The following is a 9,169-nucleotide window of genomic DNA, read 5'->3' as shown; positions in this document are numbered from 1 at the left end:
CCCCCAGGATTATGGTTTCATGAGTAATGTTGGTAGAGACCCAGGAAAGAATATCTTCAAGGGATGAGAAATTGTCGCCAGGGGGAATCTAGAGGGAGAGAACAAAGAAGATTATGTTATTTCATATAACATTTAGGTGTTTCAGATAAAATATTTTAATTGTTGCATTGTGTTCCTAAAAAATCTCAGGATATTGGCCATTTTTTTTTATTTACCCGCAGGATACACCAGCCCAAAGATGGTCAGGTGCTAACCCCAAACAGATAATGCTTCATAATAGGTACCAAAAACACGCATGCGCAAACGAGGTAGCGCTTTTATAAATTTGTTGCTCAAGTATTTTAAATAGCTTTACTAGAAAAAACACCATTATACTATTTCTCTTTATTAATATTCACTTAGTGTCTCTGTCTCGATATAAATACTATGTGAATTACAGGTAATAAATAGCATACTGACATTTGATTACTAAGCTAGCATACCAACAAAATGGCGACAGCACTGCAAAAAGAATATTCAAGCACGTTATTTAAGAACACTTCTTCAATGAAATGCACGTCACCGAGCAGGTTGTCAAAATAAATATCACATACATGCAATGTGAATGCTACTTATACGTGATTATTGTTGTTTCCTTACGTTTAATAGTATAATTGTAATAAATTCTAAATTGAGATGGAAGTCAATGTCAACTAACTTTACATTAGTATAAATCAGGCCTGGAAAACTAGTTTAAGTTTTTTTCCCCCACCTGACTTCCACAATAATTAATACTTAAACTGTAATTATTCCTTTAAAGTTTAAAGGAATCTTGGTTTCTAGGCTACTCCACTATACGAAAGGGCGGAAATGTCGTAAATCCTACAAGTAGTGTCGCAAACAAAAGCGAGCTTATAAAAACTGGCGACCTGGCATTGTACTTGAGTTTCCCGTAAAAATTCTTGTCTTGGTGGATGCTGAAACCATCACTGGCGAACTCTACTAGAAGAAAAACAAACATCATTTTTAACGTCTAATATACTTGCATACTGAGTTAGTTAAACCGGTTAGCTGGTAAGTAGTAATCTATTGCTTTTTTTTTTTCTTTTATCGGAGCTGTACAGTGAAACATCGGGAGACTGAACGTGTCATTGAAGGCTGCGGCAGTCTAAAGATAGTGTCACGGTTGCGCGGAATTTGCACATGATTAGGACTCATAGCCTTGTCTTTTTAATATGTCTATGCGCTTTACCTTTGCTTATTAAAGTTTTTTTCATGAAGAAACTTTTGTGAGGTAATATTTAGCTGTGATGGCGGGAGGTTGTATGTGCTCGCGCGGTAGGTTGATTTTTAGAAACCATTGTGCTGCGAATGGTTAGGTTGTATTGAAACGAAATAAGTATTCTTAATGATATGCGCTTTGGAGTGTAGTTTGCGAACATCGTGGTTGCTTTTAAATGTGGAAAGGTTCGAGCCTCCTGCGTTATTGGCGTGCTCGGTTTCTCAGTGGAGCGTGCAACTTTCACAGTTTTCTCGCGTTGCTATGCGGTGGCCATTTTGGTGGCATACCTCTCAGCTTTTGCTTGCCATAACAAAATGGGGATTTTTTTGTAAGGTGCTGTGATAGCTTCTTATTAACGTAAGTGTGGATTTTCCAACCCACAAAAATTGGATTGGTATGTGGGTTACTTGGGCAAAACTCAAAAGCTTCGCTGTTAGTTGAGAGGTATGCTTGAGGAAATGCTAAAATTTTTATTTGCGCGCTAATGTTAACGGAGTGAGTGATCTTTTGGAGGGCGCATGGCTATAAGCGTGGCGCATATTGTATAGTATGTTAAGTCTGTAATGCGTGCGCAACGGAAATGAAATTCCGCATGCCTTTGTCTTAACCGTGAAGGTTTTATCACATTGTTGCCAGCCACATTATAGTTTAATTGTATATAGCAATTTAAGTGGTTAATTCAAGTCTCAAAGGGCGCTAATAAGCACCAACTGTTCATTTACAACCAGCACGCTCACACGTTGCCATAGACCTTGTAACAAAAATCGTTTCCATTTATAGTTGAGCAGTAAGACAAAAAAAATCTTGCCTGGCTGTTGCCTCTGGTGTATGCAAGAGGGCTTTTCTCCCTCGTCTTAATGTAGAAGTGTTAACATACGTAGTTAAACTGAAGCTTTCCTTTTTGTAATGCATAAATTTAAATGGGGTGCATAGAGGAGCATTTTTTTGATTGGCATGGCTTTCCATTCAGAGATCAGATAAGTTTAGCGGTACAGATTATTGGAAAACACAGTAGTACATTCAAAGGTGAAGGGACGGAAACCACTTTTGCTAAACGAGTCCTTGTCACTTAAGTCGTATTACATGCACATAGGAATTTTCTAGGCAGTAGTGATAATTCATGAAGCGTAACTGATCTGGTTACTCAATTTAATACCCACGTGTTTCACCGTGAGAAGTAGCTGTAACCATGAACAGTTAATCGTTTCTATGCCAATTAGCATTTATTGGTAACCTTGAGACCATGCATCCCTGTAACAGGAGGTAGGAATGCTTAGAGCTGTGCAGAGTGGAGCGGGGTAGTAAATCTTGGCATAAGTCTTAATTTTGTGATGAAATGAAGACTCAGGCTTTGTATAATAGCAGCATTGTTGTATACAATTGGTGGCTGTAGAACTACTTTTTAAGAGTCCATAACCCTTTCGATTGGCAGGGGGCAGTCTATGCATAAACTTGGGCGATGCTGTAGTGTACCGGCTCATAGGCAGTTTTACAGAAGTGGGTGTGGTCAGGGTGATAAGTGTGACTGCGAAGCGGAATGAAAACGAGGCATGATTGTCATGCCGTGCATGTTAGCCTGTGACATGCATATAATATGTAGATTAGCAGCTCGGAGTTCTGTACGTTCTCTCAGGAAGGGGGCTCGCATGGAAAAGTCATCTCTGATGAGTCATGAATAGTAGTACGACTTTCCCTTACTTTAATGCGTATGGCTATCGTTATTTGTTGATCAGATGAGGAATGCAATAGTAAATGGCTGCAGCCGTTTACTTCCAAGAAAGTCGCTTGCAAGCGTCTAAATTCCAGTAAATAGTTACTAACTGGGCATTTAGACAGGATATGTGATGGAAAGATAGCTGCAAGGGTGTAGAATAGTGAAGGCGGGTCTGATTTTAGCGACATGGAAAGTTGTTAAAAACGTGAGGTACAATAAGGGGGCAAACGGACTATGTGAGGCAGCGTATATGTCAGGGTTGGCAACAAGGGTGTAGGCAGGACGTTTTGCTGTAGTCATTGGCATGTGAAGGGGGGGTTAATGGCACTCCCCCTGTGTTAAGCATACCCTGCAAAGACTAGGGTTAATGGAACAGAAGGGATACCCAGAAACTAAACTCTTGGGATGTAGACGAATACGTGGTAGCACCAGTATGGAAGGTTGCCTGTGCTAAAGGATTCCTTTTTGGTGTTTTTAGAATATCTCGAGTCTGTATCTCGCGCATCTTTCGCTCCTTAGTTTATTGAACATGCTAAGAAGAAATATAATTTGGGTGTGTACACTTAAACCATTTTCTCAGTAAGTAGTCCGCAACTGCAGGTGTTGTATCAAAAATGTAATTTTTGTTGTGTAGCTGGGCAGAATTGGGTTTATTGCCAGTGAAATCCATTCTGTGCTGTCAGTAGGTATAGTTATGAAGGGCCTTATGCATTTCTGTTTGCAAGATGGATGAGTGAATATTCATGCGGGTGACCACGTGAATATTCATTAGTACAGTTTGACATCAACCTTCCGTGGCAGGGTTTGTGTGTCTCTTGCTGCTGCCCATCTGGTGATCTAGCACAATAAAACATCGCTTAAACCTGTCCTGGTTGAAGGACACTTTAGTTGCAGTTTAAATCGAGCCCTCCAGTGCGGCTTTCAGTGGAGTTGCTAGTGTGATATGGTCATCAGGAGTTAGCCTGTGTATGTGGTAATTTTCATTTCCTTGATTTGCATTTAAAGGAAGGGAAAGCTTGCATGAGCCTAATCTCTTGCATGCATTGTTAGCAGTTTTGAAATGTAGATCTGGTGAAAATTTTTACTGTCATATACCACCAGGGTTTTGCTTAAAAATTTTTACTGAGATTATTGTGGAGCTCTTGTTCTGTATTTGTTGCACAGTGGAAGATGTATTTTTGAAAAGCTGGTTGCTTTACATTTTGAGAGTATTCACAATGCTTATTGCATAGGAGTTAATGGGATCCATATTAGAACATCGGATATTTAACCGTTCGAATCACTAAAGGTCGACCTTTAGTGATCAAACTGTTAAAACATTGAATGTTCGGGGGGGGGGACTAAAAGGTGTAGGCAGGGAGCAAGCCCTCCTGCTACTTAAATATACCAACTCCAGGACCGCAAACGGCTATCTCCCCTTACGGAGATTTTCATTTACTTGTTTGTTCGGCAGCTTAATCTCTATTCTCGTGTCAACAATGTCAGATTCTGCTTGCTTTTGAGAGTGTAATATAGACCCAGTTAATGTTAAGTTCAGGAGTTGTAAAGTGTTTTAAGTTATCCCAAGTCAAGGGGGGGTTGGCAGCACAACTGATCTAGGAAAAGTAATGCTTAGTTTAGTGCATCCAAGTGGCCTTTTTTGCAGTGTTTTTTTAGCTTTGTGGTACATAGTGTTAGTGATGCTGTGCTTGTAATGTGTCAAAGGGTAGCAGTATAAATTCAGAAGTGAAGAAATGTGGTGTTTGAAGACCTTTGCTGTGCAAGATAGCAAACTAAGCAAAAAGGAGAAATGGAAGTAATACATGTGGCTTGCACATTTACTACTTAGTGTCACCAGTAAAAAGAGTGCCATGGTAGTTTTTGTACTAATGGTTGATGTGGACGATATTGAAGTGTATTAACCCACCAGTTAGTTCGTGCAGGAATGGGTGTGGCTTGTGACAAGGCGGCGGGCAGAGTTTCAGTATGTATGTACACCATGAGTGCATGGAATCCATGCACGCAACTATCTCCATCCTCGTCAAAATTATACTTTCTCTTTTTTCAGGGGGCAAATCGCCCCTGTGCCCCCACACCCCCTGCTGAACAAGTGTTGTGCAACAGTGCTGGTACTGCAAACAATTTCAGCTGTTAATAACAGTATAGTTTAGAGAAACAGTTTTGTGGTGTGAACTCTGCCTGATTGTACAACTGGCATTTTAGTTTTATGCCCCTAGTAAAACAATTTTTGTAGTGAATGTCTACAATAAAACATTGGGTTGCTTTCGGCACAGATGCTGAATTACATTGCAGTGTGTCCGGTGGGGTTTGGGCGGGGCTTGCTACTGCACATCTGGTGGGTTAATACACTTCAATATCACCAAGATGTGTAACATCCCTATATTTGCCAGCTGTATTTACTCCTGAAGTATCTGTTAAAGCCACTCCCTTAAATTTCACAAGACTTTCTGTAAAGTCTGCATTTTTAATTTTTGAAGGTTACTTTTAGCTTAGTGTTAGATGAGTTTTCTGTTATGACAAGTCTAAACCTGTGAAAACATGACTAGTAGTAGTCACCAAGAAAATTAGTATTGGGGTATTTATGGCTGTACTTTCAAGTGTCCAAAGGACTGCTCAGATAATGTTGCTATGCTTTAACCCAAGGTTTGACCATTGTTGGCCCATTTCCTGTGTGCAGTCTCTGGGAAGATGAGTGTCCAGTCAGACTTTAATACAGTTCTTTAGGCAGTCTCCCAAGAAATGCTGGTTGAACCCTTGTGTTCTGTAGGCTTTGGAAGATGGGAGGATGAAATGTTTAAGGGGCTCACTAGAAAGGGAGAAGATTTATTTTAATTTAGCTGGGTTAGTCTGGCTGAGCTATTGGCTCATTTTCAGCAGAGACCTGGGGAGAAAAGCTCCTCAGGACTAGAAAACAATTTATTAAATTTTAGTAACATAGTAACAATCAGCTATAGGATCTTACAAGCAGAGACCTGGAGAGAGAGAGCTCCTCTGGCAATTCGATTATACAGAGTATTAATTGGCAGACAAGTATGTGAGTAGTTAGAACAAGGTTTTAAACAGAAAATGTGATTAGTTACAATATTTAAGCTGCTTAGACCAAAATGCATTAATAGTTGGGCAGATGTTTATTTAAAGTGGGTAGGATCAAGTTGTATAGGAGTTTGGAAACAAAGGAAAGTAAGAATGGCTAGTAGGAGATTTAGGGGCGGTAGAGTGTAGGAGACGGACTAGACAGGTTGTTTTGAGACTAATAATTGAGTGGCTGGAGAGGAATGGAAGAGGTAGAAGAGGCAGGGGAATAGTGAGGTGGTGAAAGGATTGTGGTTTTTAGAGTGGTTGGCTACATGGCAAGACCACTTTGTTTTTAGGTGTTTCCTTAAGGCTAATTTGAAACTTTTGCTATGCTGTAGAGATTTTATTTCCAGTGGAAGTTGGTTCCAGGATGTAGCTAAGTTATAGTTCTAGAGAAGGCAGCCTATTTTGGTTTTGGGTTTGTAGATGTCTAATAATTGATTTAGCTGCGTAGCGGCCTTGCAGAGGAAAATGTGGATATGATAGTGGAGAGGCTGGGGCAGGAGGAGGATAGTGCAAGAGCCATTTAACTGATTGTTGGCAGGTAGAGATGGCTGGAGAACCAGGCGATTAGTAGGGGGCGAGAAATGTAAGTTAGTGAGCTTATTTATATTTGTTGACGGAGTGTCCGACTGGACGTAGGTCCATTTTCAGCAGAGGCCCGGGGAGAAAAGCTCCACAGTTTAAAAAAAAAAAAAACTGACAGTAGTTACATTGAATTATATAGCGATTTACATAGCAATTACTTGCAACATATTTACGGATTAAGAACATAGTACATCAGTAGACAACTAGAATTTTTATTTGAAGTACATATCCGACATTAACAAATGGTACAATAAGAAGTTCCTGCTGTATAATAAGTTATAGGCTTATGAGCATCTGAGCTTGCTATAATCAAGGTGGTTAGTAGAGTGGGAAAAAAAGTAGTGGTTGGGTGGGTGATGGTAGTTGCAAGGGCATAGCCAGCATGTTTTTAGGTGCGCTTTTAGTAAAGTTTTGAAGTGGGTGCATGATGGTATGGAGGTAATTGTGGGTGGGAGGGAGTTACATAATTTTGCTATGGTGCAAGAGAATAGTGCTTCACCAGCAGAGTTATTGGCTTTAGTGGTCTGCAAGTGATTTTTGTTGCTGGATCTTAGTGGTCTGGTGGTGCGAGAGGGTTGGAGTAGATTCTGGAGGGATGGGACATTTAGTGGATGGTTTACTAGTTTGTGGGTGAGTGAGAGTTGATGCCATTGAAGGAGGTGAGGGAGTTCAAGTCAGCCCAGTTCAGCAAGTGTGAGACTGGTGACTATGGTAGGATGCCCTTGTGGCGAATTTAGGGATTTTGTTGTAGCAGATCTCTAGCTTGTTTAGGTCGCATTACCTTAGGATGGTATATATTGAAGAGGCATAAAGTATTGTGGAGATAAGGTGGGAATTTGCTATTGAAATCTTTGCTGCTTTGGTGAGAAGTTGCTTATTTCTATAACTTTTTTGTGGTCATGGATATGTGAATTTTTAGTTTTTCCACTCCTAGCAATTTGGTGTGTTTAGTAGGGTATATAGTGCTCTCTTTTGCTGTGATGTTAGTGAGAGGAGTTTTGAGTATGTTTGGTCAACCTTTATCTAGGAGTGGATGAAAGACAGTGTCAGGGGCTTTAGAAAGGTCAAGGAATAGGCGTGAGATAACACTAGCTAGGGAGACTGTTGATGAATATGAGTGCAGTAGTTGTACTATGCTTGGGACGGAAACCGTGCTTTGTGGGTTTGAGAAGGTTTTTCTGGTGAAGGTGAAGGCAATGCATTACCTTTTTGCGAATGCATTTCTCTAGGATTTTTGAGAGTGGCAATATGTCTGAGGAGTTGCCCCCTTTGTGAATGGGTAAAGTAAAGGCATTCTTCCGTACAGTGGGAACATAGGAGTCCGAAATGGATCGGTTGATTAAGGTGGATACAGGATAGCAAGAGGTTCAGAGGCAGTCGCATGAAGTAAGAGGGTAGCTTGTCGACAGATGGGGGGAGCAAGGTTTAAGTTTAGAGAGTAATGACTTTACATAGATTTCCATGTTTACTTCTTGTCTTGTAAGGAGCTTTCAGTGCACGCTTTGTCAAGTTGCATGAGCATGTGGTGAGTTGGGTGTTTGGGATCTCTGCCTTGTGCCGTCCTTTTAATTGTACTGGAAAGGGGAATGACTTTGTTTACTGTGCCACTACTGAAAATCTTATCTTGGAGCTTTCAGTGCACCCATTGTCAAGTTGGATGAGCATATGATGAAGTTGGGTGTTGGGATCTCTGCCTTGTACTTCTAATTGCTTTCAGGATTAGTTGAATTGTTTGCAGAGCCCAAGAACTACTTGGTGTACTGTTCAAACTTGCACTACCGCACACACCCCTTCATGTCTGAAAAACTTTGCCTCTTATTTTAATGTTTATGTTCTGTTCACTTTTCAAAATGCAGGTTTGGTCATTACGGAAACCTTTTATCACTGGTCTGAACTCTTGTGCATAGATGTCAGAATAAGTCTTGCCTGTTCATGAAAGATTGTGAAGTCTCCATTTACCTTTGTGTATAGATCATATTGGTGCTGGTCTTTGTCACTGTCACTTCATGCCATTTTTGGGAAGAGGTGAATGCCCAGCCATTTTGGTTTTTGATCTCCTGTGTGTAGGTGCATTTTTCTGTGTAAAGTTATGCTAGCCTGCTTTTTCACTGTGAGCCATGCCTACAACATGTCAACCTGAGATGTTGGTGCAGTACAAATATGTAACCCAGTAATGCGTTAAAATGAAGTGGATTGTGTACCTTTACTGCTGTGAGGTTAACATTTCCTTTCTCAAACAAATTGAGGAGTATGCCTAGTGTCCCATTTCCTAGTTATCACTACATCTAGGTGCTATTGAAGGAAAAATGGATAACTGCCAAAATAGTGAAACTTCCACCCCAGTAATAGCCTTTTGGCACAAGTTCATTCCTTGTCAATGCCATGGCTGCGCCATCTTTCAACCTTAAGTGGGAGGGTGAGCGGCTTCCTGTATCTAGTGCTGTACAAGTTTGATTTTACCTTGAACACCCAGTACTTTTTCCTGTCTAAAGTACAGTTGCATGACGACAAGTGAAGGATTTCCGAATATA

General features: G+C 40.5%; 1 protein-coding gene across 4 annotated transcripts in view; it reads left to right on the top strand.

The window, feature by feature from the left end:
- Nucleotides 1-902: 902 nt before the first annotated feature.
- Nucleotides 903-9,169, top strand: part of NCOA5 (nuclear receptor coactivator 5) — a 68,998-nt gene continuing 60,731 nt past the window's right edge. For 2 of the 4 annotated variants that reach the window (XM_044090247.1, XM_044090244.1), the window contains exon 1: nt 903-1,053. The gene's annotated coding sequence lies outside the window, so the exon portion shown is untranslated. Of the gene's footprint in view, nt 1,054-1,591; nt 1,706-9,169 lie in introns of those variants that run through there. The other 2 variants (XM_044090245.1, XM_044090246.1) reach the window with 2 other exon arrangements.

The sequence above is a fragment of the Protopterus annectens genome, chromosome 12.part0, assembly GCF_019279795.1.
Source record: "Protopterus annectens isolate FY-2018-M chromosome 12.part0, PAN1.0, whole genome shotgun sequence".
NCBI classification, from domain to species: domain Eukaryota; kingdom Metazoa; phylum Chordata; order Ceratodontiformes; family Protopteridae; genus Protopterus; species Protopterus annectens.
Note: the sequence above shows the minus strand (reverse complement) of the source record. Positions and strands in the feature narration are given on the sequence as shown.